We start from the raw sequence: 22,108 nt of genomic DNA on the forward strand, positions 1-22,108 counted from the left end.
TTGTATGCTATCGTAAATTTCAACTACTTAAGATCCCTTTTTCTTTTTCACCATAATCTTGTGCAAGTTACTACCTTCTTTGTGCCTCAGTTCCTTCTTATTTAAAATAAGGACAATAATAATAGTCCTTACCTCATAGGATTGTGAGGATTGCGTTTGTTAATACCTTAAGTAAGTGTTGGCAGCTGTTGTGATGGTGGTCCTAATTCTCGGTTCAGGAGGGTAGGTGGGGAGTTCATTCTTCAGGTGTTTTTTAGATGCCAAATGGATTGCACTTGAGCCTTTTTGTTGCCCGGTAGTATCAAAATACTAGGTCCTGGTGGATAGAGAAGCAATCTTTGGAGAACAGAATTTTAACAAGGACACCAGTACGGTTTGACACATTTGGGGGAATCTTAATGCCACTGCAATTCACTTGAAGATAATCTGTTAATGGTTGTGAAGGGATTATGGAAAAATAAGACATTTTTATTGGCTATTTACATGAGTAGCAATGTTAATGGGATGATCAGGATGATCAATGCTCAGGAGAGTTAACTGTATTTAGAAGCTGCTCAACAATTGCTGCACTTCTCCACTAAGCCACAAGGTGGTGATATTCCATTGCTTAATTTTTTCTATTGTGCTTTTTCTCTTATAGTCACTTGGTCCATTTAACAAGGTGAGTTAACAGGTTCTTTTGAATGCAATACTGAATTCAATAAGATTTGAATTAAGCTACAATTTGGTGTACTGATTTGGGTTTTTCTTCAAGTAGAACAATTATAACACTAATTCATTAACTTTACATCCATAAAACACATTATAGTGTATGGTAGGAAATGATCACTTGTGGCTTTCTAGTCAAAAGTGAAGTAGAAATGATGATTAGAACCAGAATAATTTTCTATTTTGGATGTGGGTGGACTCATTTAATATACATAATAGAAAAAAGAGAATTGAAATTTATTTCTAGGAAAAGTAGATCAGTTTAGTGAAATTAATATTCAGAGGCAATGGATTCTTGTTCCACAACTTCTGTCACTAAACTAAATACCTAGCCTCTTTAATCTCTGAGATTATGACATTTCACAGCATTGTGATTAGAATTATTAATAAATTCTCCTCTAGTGGAATAAATTATGAGGGACAATAGATTCCTTGATTAGATTCTGTTCTTTGCTTTTTTATTTAATAATTTATGAATACTTAAAACTTGAGAAGATGTGTGTAAGTTATTTACTGGTACTTCTGAAATAAATTTAATATGATTCTGAACAGGTAATTTTTTTTGGCCAGGCCCACCTTGTGCGCAGTGGTATATGTGTTTAGGAAAGAGTTGAACAATGTTATGAATTGAAATCTGAGACTCTAATTTCTTTTTGAGTTGTAAATTTTTTGTTCCATTGGTAAATGAGAAGCTTCTAGCATTTCTAATGTATTATGTAACTTACCTGTTTTTATTTTTTTCAGAAACCAACATTTTGAGGGACCAGGGGTACCAGGTGGAGGGGGCCAAAGGGGGAAAATTGGGACAACCATAATAACATAACCAATAAAATATACTTTTTAAAGAAGAGAAGAAAAACACTTGATAAAATTTAAAAAAGCAACATTTTAAGGATGACCTCCACTCATGTGGTATATCCTTAATAGGCTGATGTACAGGTAAGACTTGTAGGCAGACATCGAAAGGCAGGTCTTAAAAGAAAAAACACTATCAAAATTGCTTTTGCTTAAACAACAGCAAAAAAATCATCTTGTTTTGGCAACCAGTAAACTGATTTAAAAAAACAAGAATTTCTGCTTTTCCTTTTTAAAATTGCATGTATGCTTTGACCTTAGGTGAGAAAGCTACTTCAAAAATCTTTTTACTCTGCAGTATAACAGGAGAGTTTGAACTTGTGTTGCCTCGACCGAATCCAGGTGAGGCTGACATCCTTGAGGGCACCTGTGTGTCCTTGGGTGGTAGAGAGCTGTGGGCGTTTGAGAAGCCACATTCTGAACGGGCAAACAGGCTAAATGGGCTAAACCAGCTGGATTTCTGGTTTTCATAGGATCTTCTGGAAATGGACATACACTATTTTCCAGGAAAAGATTTTCTCTACAATCCAGAGCCCAAACTATTATTAGCTATCATTTTCCCATCAATCTCTCCATCAAATACAAATAAAACATCTTTTTCTTTGCAAATAAAATTTTATGTGGTAATTTTTTAAAGTATTATTTCCAGACACATTTATTTATAAAGTTTAATGTTTACAGGAATAGGCTTAGGTCCAATTTCTGTGCCATTCCTTTTTGATGGCAAATGCCATTTTGAAATCTGCTTGAAACCCAAGTTAAGGTATGAAATGTCTAAGTAAATGGCAATGCACTGGGCTCTCTTAACTTAATGACCCTCCTTCCATCCTGTTTCTGTAGTCAGAAGACTCTGTAAGTTCATTTTATTTCATATCTATTTATGATGTGGTGGGTAATAAATCTGATTGCCCAAATAAAAGGGGGACCCCCACAAAACTGGAATTATCTTCCGAAAGGCAAGCTCCTATAGTACACACTTCCCTTATAGGTGAGTGTTCTGGGAGCCCGTCTGTATCAGTGCACCAGCTGGTGTTGCTGTGAGAGGCTGCGTTTGGCTTCAGTGAATGTTTGTTTTTTTTTAAGACAATGTGTTTGCCCATTCCAGGATGGGTGATTTACCTGCTCACAGTGCTGAGTGTTTAGCAGTTTGACCAAAAACAGCGTGACCCCCTTGCCCCACCCTCCCTATTCACCCGATCTTGCCCCAAGCAACTTTTCTTTTTGTGTCCCTGGATGAGAAGAATTCCTCAAAGCAAAATATTTTGCCAATGTGGAAGAAATGAAACAAACAAACAAAAAAATGGCTGGAGCGCCAAAAGGCATCAAAATCAATGAGTTCAAGAACTTTTGAGCAGTGGGAAAAAAGTCTCAATTGTATCAAGCGGAGAGCACTTTGAAGGTGACTGAAGTCTAAACATGTAAGAATGAATACACAATTTTTTAAATTTTTATTTAATCTTTAGAGGGGAAGGGAAGGAGAGAGGGAGAGAAACATCAATGTGTGGTCGCCTCTCATGCAATCCCTGCTGGGAACTGGCCTGCAACCCAGGCATGTGCCCTGACTGGGAATTGAACTGTGATCCTTTGGTTCACAGGCCCACACTCAATCCACTGAGCTAGGCCAGCCAGGGCTAAATACACAATTTTTATAAATAAATTTTGTGGGGGGGTTCTGGACGCTAATAGTTATGTAAGGCAGGTGGCCTATCTTAAATTTGTTTGCATCTCTTCCCTACCTCCAAACACCATCAGAGTGGGGAGCAGCAGCAGATGAGGGTGCGGCAGGAAGGCAAGGCCCAGACTCACGTTAAGAGTCTGCTCTGGGCTACTCACTCAAAGCTGCCTCAGTTCACTGATCTGTAAAACTTGTTGAGTCACAGCTGACAAATAACCATGCGTTTTCACTTCTACCTGAGGCAGATATCACAAACTGATCGCTGCTTTCTCACCTTGATGCCCTTTGCAGCCCAGACACCCACCACGGCTACTCTGGCCTGGCATTGAAGATAAAACGTGCTCGCATCCCTGACCTGCAAGATCCTTTAAGTCCAAGATCGGCAGTGGACCTTTATGATTTCATGCGTAATAGGTTTGTAACATTTTTCTTGGTCGTTAAATATGATATGTTCATTAGAAAGTCTCTTAATGTTAATCTTTTCCTCACATCTAAACATTTACCAACAGAGATTCATTTTTAAACTTTTAAATCAGTTCTTAGGCCAAGAGGTGCTATTATGATCATGTAAAGGTCACGGAGACCAGAGTCTCCCTGTGTCAGAGCGCAATCAGGAGAGAGAAACCACACTCGTTTGAACACGAAACATTAAATAAATATAATCATTTATTATAACAGGATTGGAGTAATGAGGGTTTGCCTAGTAAAAAACAAAGAGAATTGGAGAGAGAGAGGGAGATCTAAAGGGCAGGTACTACCCCCAGGGCTGAAAGAGAGAGAGTAACCCCCCAAAAAACCACCCCCACCCAAGACTGAGATCCAAACCCTGGAGAGGACACATTTATGGCTCACTTGCAAACAGGTCGCTGGGGTATTGCATAAGGGGAACTTGCCAGGAATCTTCCGTATAGGATGCTAGGGAATGCCTATCATGGAAGAGTGTCTTGTGGGTGGAACTCTGCCATGAAAGTGCTTGAGCTGCCTCAGTGAGTACAGGAAAGCCACTGGCTTGTTGGTGCTGCTGACCATTGTGCATGGCAAGGGCCACCTGCTAGAGAAGCAGCTGGTGGTGCAGGAACCAGGTGTGGAAAAGCTGCCTGTGCTGCAGATGTCAGGTGCTGGAAAATGCTGCAAGGAACCTGCTGAGATCACACCAGGACCAGAGAAGAGAAGCCCCTTCCTCCTCTAGCACCCTATACTGACACATCTTAGTGTGGTGAATACTTAAAAGAATCAACTAATATTTCAGGGCAGGCAGTGAAGGATGTATCTGAAGCTGAGAGGCAATAAGCTGATAATTGATCTGTTCCTCTTTCCAAAGGCTTTTGTGTCCAGTGTTGTGTTGGCTGTTGTGAGCAGTGCAGTGGTGAGTCAGCCATTCTCTCCTGGGCTCAGGTTGGCTAGATTGGAGTCATTCGCCTTGCCCTCCCTCCATTCCCTAGATGCAAATCCATTCTTCCTTCCTGCACAACCATGATCTCTCCGCAGCCATCACCACCTCTGCTTTGCCTTTTAACCCTTTGCTAGTAGTTGCCTAACACATTTCTGTGTCTCTAGGAGCATTGAGTCTGAGTGAAGGTTAAAAAGTGAACCTGTCTGGTCTTAGGGTATGAGGCCTAGACAGATGAACTTGTTGGTTGTTGCCATAGGAAACAGAGGGAACTGTACAATGAAACTTGTTTTAGAACACTTGTTGAAGCCAGATGACATTGGAGTAAATTGTGTCTACTTATGCACTGAGCCTGATCAGATAGTATAAAGGCCACTGAAACTGGGCTCCACCACTTACTATCTTTGTGAACTTGGACAAGTTTCCTAAACTTCCTGAGCCTCAGTTTCCTCCTCTATAAAATGGGGGCAATATCCATATCAGACAGATATAATGAAATTAAATGATATGAGTTAATCCTTGTTCCTTTCTAAAAATCCCACTAATATATTAAAAAAGGAGCAAAAATAAATCCAGTAGGAGAATGGAAGAGGAGACCACAGTAGAAAAGAAATGGTCATTTTGGAAAGTTACAGACAAGTAGTGACTGAAACCTACCCCTGTAAGGGGAGGAGCCAGGAAGCAGTCATTTCTTTGCAAAATCTGCCTACAGATTGTTGATAACCCCTCCCATCCAGAGGTGATGTCTATGTTGTTTCCACCTGCATCTAGGTAGGCTTATTGCTGCTTCATCCAAAAGAGTACAGAACTGACACTGTATGACTTTTGAGGCTGAGTCATAAAAAGACCTTTCAGTTTCTTCTCATGCTCTTGGGGACATGTACTTTGGGGGAACCCAGCTGCCGTAACTGCACTGCTGGTGAGGCTCATGTAGATGCTACAGTTCATAGTCCCAGCCGAGCCCAGTCTTCCAGCCCCATCTCCACCTCTAAGCACCAGGCACATGAGTGACAGCCGTTTTGAACCCTGCAGTCAGCTGATGGCCCAGTGAGGGCCAGTGAGCTGCCTCAGTTAACCCACTGAGGAGCAGAACGGTTGCCCAGCTCAGCTCTGTGTGGAGCTGACTTACTCTGCTCAGACTCTGACTCTGAATGTCATGCTGCCACCCAGGTGGACGGATGCCTGCTCAACCTGCTCAGTCCCTGATAACGCACTTTGAGGCCCATCCAGGTGCAGGCACCTGCCTTGGCCTTCTGTTCCTTGTAATAATTGAATCAATTTTTTTTTTCTTCTGGAAAGAGAAGGTAAAAGAAGGAAAGATTTGAGTGAGCAAAAGGCCCAAACTGGAGTCTTGTCTCTGTCGCTATTAATGCCTGACTTCCGTTAACCCCATTTCTAGTTACCTACCCCAGCATGGAGTAGGTATTATTTATTTTTGTGGGAGGAAAAACTGTTCTGTGGTCAGTAAATGAGAGAAATGTGTGTGAATAGGCTAACCACTTTTGCATCTTTGAACACCTTTTCCTTTCATTCCCTGTATTCAGTTCACGGGCATTTGTTTCTTCCTTCGTAATGTCTTCCAAATGTGTCCACTCCAAACCATGTATTAACATCAAGCTTCTGTTATATACTAGGCATTTTAAAAACCATAATTCAGCATTCACAAGCATTATATGTATTCATTTCCTATCTGTTTTCTAAGTAGAGAAACTGAGGTTTAGGGAGGATGGGTACCTTCCTGGTTAGGAGCTGAGAAGTGATGGAGCTCTGATTCCAGCAGTACTTTCCGACTCTCACACCCACGGCTTTGCTAGTGGCACATGCTGTTTGCTTTCAATTCCACTGCAGTGACCTTCCTCACTTTCCCCACAGGCAACAGCAGGTCTAGTTTATCTTCCTCTCCTCCACTCTCTTTCTGCTTCAGTCCACCCTGCCACACACTATATACCCTGCTGCCCCGGTCGGTTTCTCTTCAACACATACATCCCCCAAACCCAGGCCCCAGTAGCTTTTGGTTTGATCTGGCAGGTGAGGGAGCTGTGAGGTTCCCCTGGCTTCACAGAACTTTACCTCTGGGGAAAACGTTCTGCTTCCATTACAATTGTCAAAGAAAAACAATTATACATTAACAGAAGAAGGTGAGGCAGTTAAAATCTTCACGAGTACTTGAAGTGAGCCCTCGAATCAGGTGGGCTTTAGCGAGGCAGAGGACGTGGACTGGGGAGGCGCCTTGGTCCCGGGTGGCCTGCTTTCCTTTCTGTCCCCTCCCCCTCGCTGGGGGAGGGGCGTCGCTCTCTGCGGTGCGGGAGACCAGGTCTGGAAAACGTACCAACCAGTCCACGATGGAAAACGGGAAGAGGAAACTGATGTTTTGATTAAGTGAATATTTGAAATGATTTCATTCCCAAGGAAAATATCCCAATTAAAATGCCAAACATTCAGGATTCACAAACAGAAAACAGATGCAGCATGCGTTCCGTTTGAAAAGGACTTGGGAATAAGTCTCCCGAAGTTGTGTGGACATTTTTAAACAACATAATTCATAACAGAGCTCTAGCGGGGTTTCTAAGAGGAGGCAAAGGAGCACGGTGCACACTGAGCTGTCCCTGGAGCACGGGCAGTACCGAGAGTCACAGACACACCTCCGCCGTTTAGCTCCGCAGCTTCCACATGCTTTGTAAGTGACTGCATTACTGATTACATTAGAAACTGAAATCTGGTTTTTAGAAATATATAGAGTGGTCATGTTTCTAGAACCAAATTATAAAAATAATTAAGCAGTGGAAAATTTTTTTTTCTTCTACTTCTCAAGTTCAATGCTTTCCTAAAAAAAATGTTCTGCTTCCTGATTTGGAAAATGAACGTGGGGCCAAGATTTACTTTCTCTTAGAAAGGAAACTTCAAAACAGTGTTCTGGTCCTTTGATCCTCTTAGAAAAACGAGGCTTATCATTCCTCAGAAAAGCCTGATAATTCCTGGCATTCCTTTTGCATCGACGTAAAAGTGTTTCCAGGGCACACACAACAGGATGGTAGTTGTTGTCGCCGTCTCTTTTTAATTTGCCGTTAGGGTGACTAAATTTTAGCCCACCTTCCATCCACGTGAGTCGGGAAGTTTCAGCAGGGCCCTAAGATGCTTCCACGTGTTTCTCATCAGAAAGTTAATGGCAGAGACCACAGTGTAATATTTTACAGCTCCTCCTGTCATCAGTATTTGGTAAGTATTTTTGTCATAGTTCTTTGTCTCAATAAATGAGACTTCTCATAATTTGTGTGTGTTATTTTAGCAACAGTTGTCACATTCAAAATAAATTTACTTAGAATCGATCAGCAAATATACAGGGTGGGACAAAAGTAGGGCTGTAGTTGTGGGTACTTGAAACATGGAGTTTATTCTTGTATTAATATTTATTATTGTATTATTTTCCATGCGAGCAACCACACACTTACTTTTGCCCCACCCTGTATGTTGAGTGCTGACTGCACATGGAACATACTGTGTGATTATGAATGTTCCCTTTGAATTATACTGTTATATGGTTAATTATGTGTTAACTTTATTGACTGGTTTTTATGAACAAATTTTCTATTTCCTTGTCTTTAGTCTAGTCCTTCACATACCCATACCTATTTTTTTTTAAGATTTTATTCATTTATCTTTAGAGGGGAAGGGAAGGAAAGAGGCAGAGAAATATCAATGTGTGGTTGCCTCTTGTGAGTCCCCTGCTGGGACCTGGCCTGCAACCCAGGCATGTGCCCTGACTGGGAATCGAACCGCGATTCTTTGCTTCGCAGGCTCGCACTCAATCCTCTGAGCTACACCAGCCAGGGCCCCATACCTATTTTTATAAAAAAGTTATTTATTATACATATTTTAAATTGCTTTTTAAATATTTTTTCCAAGGATAGGGTTCTAATAAATATAGAGCTGCATCATAATTTTAATAAATGAATAATATGTTTTATCATTTACCATAATTTATTTAGTCCTCTTATTATTACTTAGATTGCATTCATTTGTCATGATTTTTTTCCCATTAAAACATGCATTCGTGTTTCTTCCTAAAATGCTTTGAGATTTGGTGTTGAAAAAACAATGCATGTGGAGACTATTGCTAACTTTAGCTTACTGTAAAATTTCCACTTCTGCCAACTTTACATAGATGGTTTTAATCGAGTACAAAGATGAAAATGTATTTGGCTTTAGAGTAAAAGTCAGTGACTTGAAATAAGGGTGAAGATAACAGTGGAGTTGATGGGTTATTAAACATCATTGCTTAGTATCTATTGAGTGGTGCACCAAGTGGGTGCAAGGGGCCTTCACTCTGCAGAAACGAGGCAGGTGAGGATGCGGCTTCCAACATCTTTCTGCACAGCAGGTGGGGCATCCAGGGTGTGCTCCAGTGATGCTCAGGACTCACCACCTGAAGTCCATAAGGCTGCATTTGGGATGATGAAGGAAGTTCAATGTAAATGCTGGAAAAAAAACCCTGTTTTTATAAATTAAATTTGGGGGGTGACATTGGTTTATAAAATTATATAGGTTTCAAGTGCACGGTTCTATGATACATCATCCATATATTGTGTTGTGTGTTTACCACCCAAAGTCAAATCTCCTTCTGTCACCAGAGAATCTGATGACCCCCCCCACCACCACCCACTTTATCTTTACTAGCCGCCAACCCCCTTCCCTCTGGTGGTCACCAGATTGTCATCTGTGTCTATGGGTTTCAGTTTAATATCCCGCATAGGAGTGAAAACATACGGTTCTTGACTTATTACTGTTTTTTACTTTTATAATGGGTAAATTATACATTTTTAAAAGAACACTGCTCTTCTTCTTGGTCTTTCTCAATAAGAGAAAAATAAAATGTTCATTTCCCTAACATCAGGATACATTCAACCATCCTTCATATCTTTCTAAGGAAGAACCTCCTAGGCCAGTATCTCCTGAGGTAGGTAGTTACCTTCTCCCTGGAGCTTTGGTCAGCCATCTGTTAACCATGGGTCTGGTTTCTTTCCTGCCTTTGGCCGCTCCCTCTCAGTGCGCCGGGCCATAGCAGGGGGTCGCACTGACCATGCCAGGACACCTCTACCCAGTGCAACTCCACTCAGGTGGCGGCGCTGCTGCTGCTGCTGCCATTTGTTCTATGGCTCTGGGGTCCATCGTTGATGGTGGTGCAGTGCCAGAGAATTTATACTTTTTTGGGGGGGTGACATTCTTGTGTAATTTCTCCTCCGGAATGCAAGGCCCCTTGCTCTGCCAGCCAATGCACTTCACAGACGTATTTCTCTGCAAAACTGAGAATTTCATGGGAGGAAACAGTATTTTTCTCTGAACTCACTGAATTAAGGTTTGTGTGATGCAAAAATTGTACAAAATCTATGCCAGCCCATTTTCTTCACTTTCATCAGTAAATTCAGAAAGCTCTGACTAGGGTAGCTATATTAATTTTTAATTTATTTTAGTAATGCTGTGTGTGTTCAATGCCAGGCGTCTCAGCAACAAATACTCAGGCTGTCAGATAATGTAAATGTACACGTAAGTGTATTTCCCACGTCCTTCACTTACCTCCAGATCTGCACTGAGCAACAGTCTGAAAGGCAGAAGAATGAGCAGGAGACCCACGGTAACATGTATTTTCAGTGGAGATGACAAAGATCTGGGCCAAGGAGATCAGATTTTTTATCTAAGGTTTGTTAGCACATCAAACATAGAAGTGGAAGATAAAGCTAGAGTCATGATGTTAATAGCAAGAATGACAATGATCACAAAAATAACACTGGATGTGGCATCATCCATTTGTGCATTCAAACAAAGTGGAGAAACTGTTTAGAGCACATGTAACTAAAGAAACAAATAAAAAACCTCCCTAGTATCCAAAATATTAAGTACTAGTATAAATCAACAGCCAAATACCCAGAAGACCGGAGTAAGCTCTTTACAAAAGAAGAAATCAAATGCTGATAAATAAATGAAAGGTATCAAAGTCTTAGTAGTAGCCTGAGAACTGCAAATTACAACCACAGCATTAAACAACTTTCATATTGGACAGTATTTTAAAAGTCCACACTTTATCAATATTTTTCTGATTTGTGTTAAGAGAGAAAAAAATGTCTTAATACCTTTTCCTTTCAATAAAAATAGATTCTCATTTTTCTCCATGATATGGTAATAACAATGTATTGAAATGATTGAAGTGTTTATATAAAAGTGCCTATATATTGTTTTCCTTATTAATGAGTTGTCAGATGCTCTTAATTAGAAAGATAAATTACAACATTGGATAAGTTAAGCTATATCAACTTTTATTAATAATGTTAGCAATTATGAAGCTAGAATATCGAAAGGAATATCCTTAATCCAGTAATTAAACTCAAAAGAATTGTAACAGAAAAAGCTTTTATACTTTTCCAGCTAATTAATTTGATGAAAGTACAAGAGACTGTGGTTTCACTGTTTGCATGCATCTAACCAAAAATAACTGTTTTCATGTTTGAAAAGGATAAAGTAAGAAAAAAAAGTATTGTCCTTTAAGATAAGCACCATATATTATTCATTTTTTTGTCCCCTGTTTCACTTCTGGGTGTGCTTGGGACATAGAAAGTTATTTTTTTCAGTGGTTGTTGGACAGAATCTCGATGCCATGGTGTCTTCAACTGAAGAGAAGACACCTTTAGAAAAAGTGGGACTGAAGCCCAGTTACTGCAGGACTCCCTGCCCTTTCTGTTGCACCATTTGGTGAGTTTATCATATTGATCAGTCTGTCTAAATGAGTGTCTTCGAAATTCACACAAATGGAGCTGCAGCTGAAGTCCATCGTGTGTCCAGTAACTTGAGGACGACTTTAGAAGCCCGAGTATGTCCAACTCTACTTAGAAGGGCAGAAAATAAATGCCCTAGGTTATAAAATTGATCACCGTGGGAACCACCCATGAGATGTCAGCTACGAAGATGAGAATAAGGTGACCAATTTATGTTCTAGACAACTTTTCATAGACTCTGTGAATATGGGTCTAATGAAACGAAATTCAGGTTTAAATCCAGCCAACATGCACTGAGCTTCTACTATGTGATGGATAATGTGTGTTATAGTCCTGTACAATATCTTGCTTGACCCTTACAAAAGCAGCGATGCATCTGTCCTAAATGAATTAGCAGCATTGAATTAGAACACCGAATAAAAGAATATGCTAATAAGATGGTTCATATAATACCAAATGAAATAAATTATGCAGGCAAACAGAAATATTTAGAATTCTCCCTGATTGTCCATTAACTGTTAGGAATTTGACAGCTATCTTAAAGGCAGAATGGATTGAACACCCAGGCATCTGCAATATAAGCTCTAATTTGGGGCTTCTCATTGTGTAGGTCGGTGGCTGTCACACAGTGTTTAGTGTGGCTCAGTGGATTGAGTGCCAGCCTGTGATGGAAAGGGTCACCAGTTTGATTCCCAGCGTAGGGCAAATAAACGCCTGGGTTGCGGGCCAGGTCCCCAGGAGGGCACACATGACAGGCCACCACGCATTGATGTTGCAGTTTAATAAATAAGTAAAATCTTTTAAAAAATTCATAGTACTGGGCTATCTACACAAAACCACATCAATATGGATAATCTAAGGGGTTTTCCAGACTAATTTCGACTTCACACAGTTCTCAGCTGTCCTCCTCACTGTAGGTCTCAGACGGCTGTGAGACGCAATTCCACTGACTGCAGGTGCCAGGAGAGGGCAGCTGGGCTGGATCCTAAGGTCGAGATCTCGGAATGGACAGCCTTCAAGGGGAAAGCCACCCGCTCTACCTGTTCCAAAAACTTATTTTCATCATCACTGGCTGCCAAACCACTTCTGATGTTCACACTTTCACCTAAAACAAACAACGCTGACCCTTTTTAGCTTCAAATTTTAAGACATTTTCACAGCTGGGCTCATAATTATTGGGTTGGCCCAAAATTTCATTCATCTTTTTCTGTAAGATGGCCCTAGTAGCGCTTAGTTGCCTTTAACTTCACTGGAAATAATTTTGTTAGATTGTATTGTGAAAACTGTCATATCAACGTGCATTAAAAAAAAGCATCAAAGATGGCGAATTTTTTGTGTGGCCATTTTAATATTGCCGATGGAAGAAAATCTGCAACATTTTCTGCATACTATGCTTTATTATTTCAAGAAAGGTAAAAGTGCAACTGAAATGCAAAAAAAGATTTGTATGGTGTGTGGAGAGGGTGCTGTGACTGATTGAACGTGTCAAAAGTGGTTTGTGATGTTCCACGCTGGAGATTTCTCTCTGGATGATGCTCCACGGTTGGGTAGACCAGTCGAAGTTGATAGCAATCAAATCAAGACATTATTTGAGAACAATCAATGTTATACCACATGAGGGGTAGCTGACGTACTGAAAATGTCGAAATCAAACACTGAAAATCATTTGCACCAGCTTGGTTATGTTAATTGCTTTGATGCTGGGGTTCCACATAAGCCAAAAAACTCTCCTTGACCACATTTCTGCATATAATTCTCACCTTAAATGTAACAAAAACGTTCTGTTTTAAAAACAAATTGGGATGGGTGACGAAAAATGGATAATTTACAATAATATGGAACAGATGAGGTCATGGGGCAAGCAAAATGAGCCACGGCAGACCACACAAAAGGCTGGTCTTCATCCAGAGACGTCAATGATGTGTACACGGTGGGATTGGAAGGGAGTCCTCTGTTATGAGCTCTTTCTGGAAACCAAGTGATAATTCCAACGAGCACTGCTCCCAGTTAGACCAACTGGAAGTGGCACTCAATGAAAAGTGTCCCGAATTAGACAACAGAAAACACATAATCTTCCATCAGGATAACACAAGACTCCATGTTTCTTTGATGACCAGGCAAAAACTGTTACAGCTTGGCTGGGAAGTTCTAATTCACTTGCCGTATTCACCAGACATTGCACCTTTGGATTTCCATTTACTTCAGTCTTTACAAAGTTCTCTTAATGAAAAAAATTTCAATTCTTTGGAAGACTGCAAAAGGTACATGGAACAGTTCTGTGCTCATAAAGATAAAAAGTTTGGGGAAGATGGTATTATGAAATTGCCAGAAAGATGGCAGAAGGTAGTGGAACAGAACAGTGAATGTGATGCTCAGTAAAGTTACTGGTGAAAATGAAAAATGCGTCCTTTATTTTTACTTAAAACCAAACTAACATTTTGGCCAACCCGACATAGTTTACCTTGATGTCAACTACTCTTGGCATCAGCTTGATCATGACTGTCATCCTGTCATCCTCCTGTGCCCCCACCCTCACCCCACCCCCACACCCAGCCACCCCACCCCCACCACGTAAGTAAGGGAGAGGCAGCAGCTACGCAGTCACTGAGAAACCACTTTGGTCTTGGAGGCAGAATTCTTAACTTCTTTGGGTATCCATTAACACCTCTGGGAAATATGAATATTAATCCTTCGCCATCCTTCCGAGAGCTGGCCACCCTGAACTAACGCCCTCTTATGGCTCTTGCCCTTTGCGCAGACCGTCCGACTTGTCTGCCTGGCTGACTCAGCTTCTAGATTCAACCCAGGGTCCTCTCCTCTGAGAAGGTGAGTCTTCCCTGCTGCTCCCTCTGCTCCCCTTCCGGTTGGGAGAGCTGCTCCTGGGGCTTCTCCCTGTGCTTGAACTTGCCCCAGCCAGTCAGCTACACTCATCTGTTTTCTTAACGGTCCCCTAACTTGGTATAAACATCTTAAAGGCAAAGAAGATTCCTACTTTACCTCTCTGCCTTAGTATGACTTGTAAGAGTTTGAAACTTTTTTGGTTGAACACAAGCAAATGGAAGGACATCTCCTTATGCCTTCAAATAAGATAGCAGCTGTAAAGCATAAAACCTAGTGCCTGAGACACGGCAGGCAATCAGTGTTCATCTTTCTTCTCGGTCCCCCAGCCCCAGCCCATGCCCTCTTCTGAGGGGCCCAGGCCTGACACTGTCCCATAGTGGGAGAAGTGACTTCAGTGGAATATGCTGAGGGTGACCCCTGCCTTCAGGCGACGGTGGATTCAGACAGGAAACGTACATTTTTGGAATAGTTTTAAGAGGGTATAGGCTCATCAATGAGGACATTTTATAGAGTGATAAATGATGACTTCACTTCCTTAAAGCACTTATAGTAAATTACTTGTACATTAATTAGGCAATAAAATTGTGTTTTAGTGTGGTATGAAACTCAGTATTAACACATTATTGAAAACCGATAATTACGAATTATAGCAACAACGGTAGATGTTGAAATTCACTGTGAGTATTGTGGAGCCTATTAGTGGGAAGCAAAGGAAAAATTTTAAGTGCAAATTCAACTCTAGAGGATGTTAAAATTTACTCTCTGAAATTATTTAAATACCAACACACGGTGCCAATTGATCAAAGGGCAAAGACTATTGTAGCCACCAGAGGGAGCTTATACTTTAAAAATGTTTGCAGCTTCTGTGTAGTCTCAACCAACACCACTGTGTGTTTCAAAGTTCCTGATAATGTTGCCTTGAAAAAATATTTTTTGGAGGCTTTTTACACTACTAACATTACTGAGGGATGAAAAAGTGACAAAAATTTTAAATCCATATGAATATATTAGAAATGGTTAGAAATGTTCAAAAGAGTCATCTAATTTAATATACCCCCACGAAAAGTATGTTTTAAAGATGCTTTATTTTAAAAATCACACTCTTTCAAAAGTTAAAGTTGCGGAATTATTTATTTTGTTTTCATTCATTCAAGAATTGGAAGAATTTATGTTATAATTGTATCATTACATGTACGAGAAACAAGTAATGTTTCAGGGTCACCTCGGCCGCTAATGTCCCTGAAGCCTCCTCCACAGACCTGCTGTATGGGTTCGGTGTCCTCCCTTGGACGGTCGTGACGAGTCTCTTTTGGCCTCTCCACCTTTGCTGACCACCCTTGTTGACGCCCATATGCAACTGACTTTATAATCACTCTCAGACTAACTTTCTTTTTCTTTTTCTTCTTGAATTTATTGGCGTGACATTGGTTAATAACTCTCAGACTAATTTTCATAAAACATGTTTCTGATCACACCACTTTTCTGCTCAGAAACTTTCAGCAGCTCCCTGCTTCTCCAAAACAAAGCCACCAACAGCCACTTGGCATTTAGGACCCAGTTCAACACCATGGCCTCTTCAGGCCCACCAGCTCTGGCTGGAATAATTCTCTCTTCTCTTTTCTGAGTTCTCATGGCACTTTCTCTGTCCTGACTTTTATGTTATGGTTGCTTGTGATCCTGTCTTATGTCACCTCCAGGAAGAACTTCCTTAAAGGAATGAGTTCTTGCTCAGAAAGCAGAGAGGAAGCTTTGCCTCAGCACATATATAATCTTGAACAGCTGCTTATAAAAGAACCATATTTAGGAAGTGTTCTGAGGTGGAATTCATAGAACCTGGTGTTATTGATTGCTGCATACCAAGCCATCTCAAAACTTGGGTGGCTTAAAGCATCAATTTATTATTATTTCTCAAGATTCTGAGAGTTGCCCCAGCTGGGTGGTTCTTGTTTAGTCTCCGATGCAACTGCAGTCAGAGCTGGCTGGGCTGCAGTCACCCGAAAGCCCCCAGCCTGGATATGCAAGGCGGTTTCCTCACACACATTGGCTACATCTCCGGGGGCTGGCCAAAGCCTGGTGGTCTTGGGCTAGACTTCTCACATGGGACTGACTGTCCCCGGAATGAGCATTTTCAAAACCCGAGGCTTGGGTTTTGCCCAGTGGCAAGGCTTGGTGTGAGTTAACCTTGGAAATCACAGGGATCACTTCCTCCCCAGTGCCAGCCCAGATTCAGTGTGGAAGATGAAGTATTGCATAGAATCCCAGTGCTGGGGGGGGTGGTTCCTCAGAGAGGAGCCCGGCGACCTCACCTTCTGACATTTTTGACATTGAAAACACCTTTATTTGACGTGCGGAAGGTAAAAGCCGAAGACAGTCCAACCAGAAGAATTGGAAAAGATCCGGGAACAAAATGTAATTGCAACTCGCCAAGGGCAATCAGTCAATTATTGCTTAATACAGCCACAAATCCTTTAAAACTCTCCTCATCAAGAGGTCGGGCCTGTGTTTCTTTCCCCTGGAAGGGGCAAGACTTCCTGCCTGTTCGGTACAATAGAGTACAGCAGTAGTAATGCTGTGTAACTTCCAGGTCAAGGCCAAAAGGGTAGCAACATTTCTGCCCTGCTTACTGGATTATTTGCCCTTGAAACAGCCTGACTTGCTAAGGCTGCCATGCTACCAGGAAGCCCAAATTAGTCCATGTGGGATATTGAATATATGCTGCCACTCATTTATTCTCCACAGACCGAGGGTTGGCAATGCCTGGTCTACTCCCTCCAAGGAGACGTCTAAATCTCAGACTTAACGGTCCGGGGCATGGGAATTGGTTGGAGGCGCTGGCTCTTTTAAAACAATGTTGGAGGCTAGATTAAGACTTGGGGTGCCCAAGTATCCAGTTGTTAGCAAGTTGGATGCAGAATATCCATCAAATAGCTGTAGACTTTCTGCTTTTTTCACTCCCACCTTAGGCTGAGTGCTCAGTGCCCTGTTCTTTCCTTTAATTCAGCTTTTAAAGCTTTTCTTTTCCTGGAGAGCTGACTTAAAGGTTAGAGGGCTGAGATGGGCCACATAAGTGTGAGAAGCCTGGAAGGAAATGGTGTTGGCCCTTGCGGGTAAAACGAGATGGGAGGGACGCAAGTGCCAGGGGACCGCACTCATTCCTTTTGTCCTTCTGCCTGTCTGTGTTTCTGTAGCACAGCAGAACGTTCTTAGGGAAACAACATCCACTGACCTTATTCCAAGAAAATCAGTAACAACATCCAGTTGCCTTTGAGAAGAAAGGAAGGCGACATTGAGAGACACGACTGAGAAAAAGAGAGAGCGTCAGGGCCGCTCTTTCAGACTTCCCAGTGGGGACTTGGCGCCTCCCAGGAACAAAGGCACTGGCAGGAAGGAGAGCTAAAAATCAGTGGGGCTGGCAGGCCACAGTCAAAGCAGGAAAAGCCTGGGAGGGAGACCCCTAATTCTCCTCCCCAACAACCTTTGGGTCCCTCTTTCTGAAATAAAAGTGGCAAGGACACCCCCTGGCCTGAGGGATATGGGTGAATCTGAAATGCCCAGAAAGCAATGAATGCAAGTTTTGCACTTGTAACTGGGAGGCAGTCTGCAGCACTGTAAGCAACCGAGGTGGAGGGTACAAAAGACCTTCTTGCCAAAGCCATTCCCAGGCTTTCTGACTCTCTAGGAACTGAGAGAGAGAATGCCTTGGCCAGTTTCCTGTAATTCACTCGGCAGAGCCAGGGCCCCAGGGAGGACTCGCTCTGAGAAAACAAATGCACAAGAGAAAAAAGGACAAGAAGGAGGAAATGGCAGCTAAAAGACTCCAAAGGGATCAGTGGCTAGGCTGACGGGCAAACTGCTTCAGTGCAGGAAGTAAAGCACAAACAGGATCCGAGCGAGGTCATTTGTTTTGGGGAAGAGAGAGGGGGGAGAAGGGAGGGGCGGCAGTGTGAATGTGCAGAGTCGGGTAGAGCTTTCCAGAGCCCTGAGCGGCCCAGCCTGCCAGCACCCTGCCCAGCAAAGTCCCTGCTCCCTAGCCCTGGGCTCGCACAGCCCTCACTGAATTACGTCGCAGTGATTAAAAAATTAATCTCCCTCCCACTGCAAGATCAACTTCGAGGTATCTTCCTGCAGAGCTGTCTGAGGGATGTGGGGGTAATGGGAGCTCTCGAGGGGATGTTTGTGATCCAAATGCTCAGTATATTTTTGCAAATTCTTCAATGTTTTCAGTAAGTTTCCTTTTTATGAAAATGCCCTCTCTGAGTAGATCCTACTGAGTTTTTGGAGTAACTTCTTCAGTCCATATTTATGTTATGAACTTCATTTAAAAATTTTTTGTATTAAAGTGCAGTTGGCCTACAATATAATTAACATTAGTTTCAGATGTACAACATAATGACTCAATAGAGCTTAGTGACTATCTGTCACGATACAAAGTTATCACATTATTACTGACTGTATTCACCTTCCCCTTTTCACCTGTGCTTCCATACCTTCTCCTCTGCCAAGTATCAGTTTGTTATTTGTTTCTGTGAGTCTGTTTGTTTTGCTTGTTCATTTGTTTTGATTTTTTAAGTCCCACATAATAAAGAAATTACGTGCTATTTGTCTTTCTCTGTCTGAGTTCAGACAGAGAAGGACAGCCCTCTAGGTCCATCTATGTTATCGCGAATGGCAAGATTTCATTCTTTTTTTATTGCTGAGTAATATCCCATCGTGTATACTTTAACAGTCAACTTTCTACATGATGATGTTTTGGCTAAATAATGGATAACAGAACTTTCTCATGAACTGTTTTGCTCAATATCTGGATGTTCTACACACAATTTTAGGAACGTTGGGGTGTGAAAAAAAGCAGCATGACCGTACCACGTGGTATTCAGCGCCTGAAGACCGGGCTGAGGTGTTAGAAAGAAAGAAGAAAACACAGTATGGGTCCAGAATCCAAGAAGGCGTATAACTCACAGTCTTTCAAGAAGTGGTGACTTTACTCCTGGGTGGTATTTCCCACGCTTATCTTTTTTTTAAAACTTATTCAGTTCATGTGTTCCAGAGCCCCGATGGAAGCAGAATTCATTAACTGAAAGGTGGGGGTGAGGAGGGGGTCACGTGCACTGGTTTGTTTAAACCTCTTCCAAGGACTTTTAAAGTGGATTCAGCTGCTCTTACCTGACAACTGCTACCTTCTCTAAAACCTTCTGCTCTGTGGGAACATGACACACCGGCCCATTTCAGCTCAAGTGGCACTGAGTGGCATTGGAAGGGGCCTTGAGAAATGCCTTTATATGACAATGGGCCTGGGATGGGGGAGCAAAGGGAAGGGTCAGCTGACCAAGTCAAAACAGGCAATTTTCTACTCCAGGAAATTTGTAGGCTGCTTCTGGGTCTCAGATGCAACACTGTGACTTCTGCACAGGCTCCCTGCACATTCCACAAATACGGCCTGGACTTGGGCCAGCCGGTCTTACCACTTTCCTTCACATTTTTTTTCCCACTCGATACTCTAAGTTGAATTTCTCTTCTGGAAACAATCACCTGGAAAGGATTAGTCCTAGATACCACTAGGGAGTCACTAGACCCAGCTGGACTCTTACACTGTTAGAAAGGTTCCTTTAAATGGATGCCCTAAAGTGACTCATGGGGATTCAGTGAACTATTTGTGGTAGAAGCCTTTGTTGCATAGCTGTTGGCCAAGGCAGTGCTTTTTCAAAGTGGTAGAAGTTACAACTGGAATTTAAGACAATATAAGATCTATCATTTATAAAATGGAAATAAGTACAGATATATATATATATGATATATGTATAATATCTACACACACAATTGTTTAAGACAGCTACATAAGAAAGATGCAGTTTTAACGTGTTGAATGTAACGGCATTTCTCTTTCCAGTGTAATAATAAAACACTTTCACTCTCCTGCCATTTTCAATTGTGTGCTTGAAGCAGAAAGTAATCTAGGAAGATTGTAACTATTGCCCAGTGATTGGCTTACAGGAAGCTGTGAAGTGAAGAATTCACTTCGGCATTTCATAATATGTGCAATTAAGTTACCCAAATTCATCCATTAGAGATAAGGGCTAATAATTGCGCCTTCTACTCCTCTCAATGGCAAACGATCTGGACTGAGCCTCCAGCGGGAGACTGACTGTCTGTCTGGTGTCAGCCAGCAGTGACATGATCTAACGTTGGAGGCAAACATAGTTTCATTTGACTTACTTAGAGATTGTATGGTGGTCTCCAACATGGCGCCATCTGACGGGAATTTCGGGGTCAGTTTTGTCTCTGTGATTTCTACTTTACATGCCTTAGATGTGTTTCCACCTGGTTACAGATGACGTTTTGAGTGCTGCTAACAGGAACTTAGAATTCCCAGGACATGTTCACATGTTTCTGGAATTTACTTCCAGAAATTCCACTGGTATGAGGGCTCAGTGAGTCTTGGGAAAGACGACTGTTGACTTACATCAGGAGCCAGAGTCTCATCTCTCCATCTCCTGAGCATGGGGAAAAACTTTCCAAACCATCATCCCCATAAAGCATAGGAGTACTTCTGTGATTATTCAGGTCAATGAATGTTCGTGTGACTGTTTTTGACTTAGTATTCCAGTTTCTAATTGTCAACATAAGAAACATCCAAACCTGTAGAGAATTCTCATAAGAATTTTAACTGAGCCAAACTGACAAATTATGGCAGGGAACAGGATCTAAGATTCTCCAGAGATGAACTATTTTGTAGCTTCCTTTATGCATTTGAATTTTTTTTCCTACAAAGATCTTTATTGTTTCCATTTGGTCAAATGCATTGGAGAGGGTCCCAGGGTGGTTAAAAGAGTGTCTAGTGGTTTCAGGGAGAGGCTCAGACAAAAGCCAGATACCAGGGAAATGCAGAGGGGCCCGTCAAAAGCCTCTGGGCTCCACAGGCCTCCTAGTCGTGCTTGAGGGTGAGCCCTTTGAAGAGCTACTCACCCATCCCAGTCTGGGGGCTGCCCAGCCTTTGGATATTAGTCAGGTGGTCACCCATTTTCTTGATGAGTTTCACCTGCTCATCCAGGAAGTCACAGAGATGAGGGTCTATATGGGCAAAACTCAGGGCATGCAGGACCAAAAGGGCCTGGTTCAGGTTCTTCTCCATGGCCAAGGCAGCTTCCATGGCATTCTGAGTTTTACCCCACTCATCTTCGGCACCCTCATGCTTCTCCTCAGCCAACTCTCAAAAGAAGTTGCCCACACCCTGCAGAGTCGCATTGTCATGGTCGGAACAGAAGCCCAGAGAGAGGTAGGTGTTGGAGGCCTGCAGATGCAGGTCAGCCAGGTGGTGATGGCTGCCTCTACCTCGGCACAATAATCCTGATGAATCTGGGAGTTCATGGTTGTTCAGGTGAAAAAACAATGTTGGCTGGTCTTGGAGGCTGAGGATGGCTGAGGTGGTTCCAAAGGTGGTGACTGGAAAAGAGGTTGGAAGGTTGTTAGAAAGAGGGGCACCTCTAGGTCTGTTCCGTCTAAACCCTGTGGAAGCAAGAGACAGCTCCCAACACCACCGAGTGTGGGGTCGAATTTGAAACTAAGGAGGAAAATATAAGATTACGTGGAGGTGGGAAGAGGTAAGGCAGGATTGGATTACAGGACAATTAACAAGATTATGTGCTTTCTTAAGGATTGTTATTTCAAAGGTGTGTCAACTTTAACAGAAACAATTGTCAGAACTTGCTCAAAGCAAAGACAAGCCTTTAAAGAAGGTATATGCCTGGGGCGTGACTACCCACTATGACCTGACCACTTAGGAATTTATGATCACATCACCCTGTGAGGTTACTTTTTATAGAATCTCCCTTTTTTGTCCACATAATCTATTCTAAAGATAAACTGGAAAATATGGAA

General features: G+C 42.0%; 1 pseudogene; it reads right to left on the reverse strand.

Moving 5' to 3' along the window:
• Positions 1-21,155: 21,155 nt before the first annotated feature.
• On the reverse strand, positions 21,156-21,598 carry LOC128627344 (ferritin light chain-like; annotated as a pseudogene).
• Positions 21,599-22,108: the final 510 nt, after the last annotated feature.

Source organism: Artibeus jamaicensis, unplaced genomic scaffold (genome assembly GCF_021234435.1).
Source record: "Artibeus jamaicensis isolate MK-2021 breed Jamaican fruit bat unplaced genomic scaffold, CSHL_Jam_final contig_387, whole genome shotgun sequence".
NCBI classification, from domain to species: domain Eukaryota; kingdom Metazoa; phylum Chordata; class Mammalia; order Chiroptera; family Phyllostomidae; genus Artibeus; species Artibeus jamaicensis.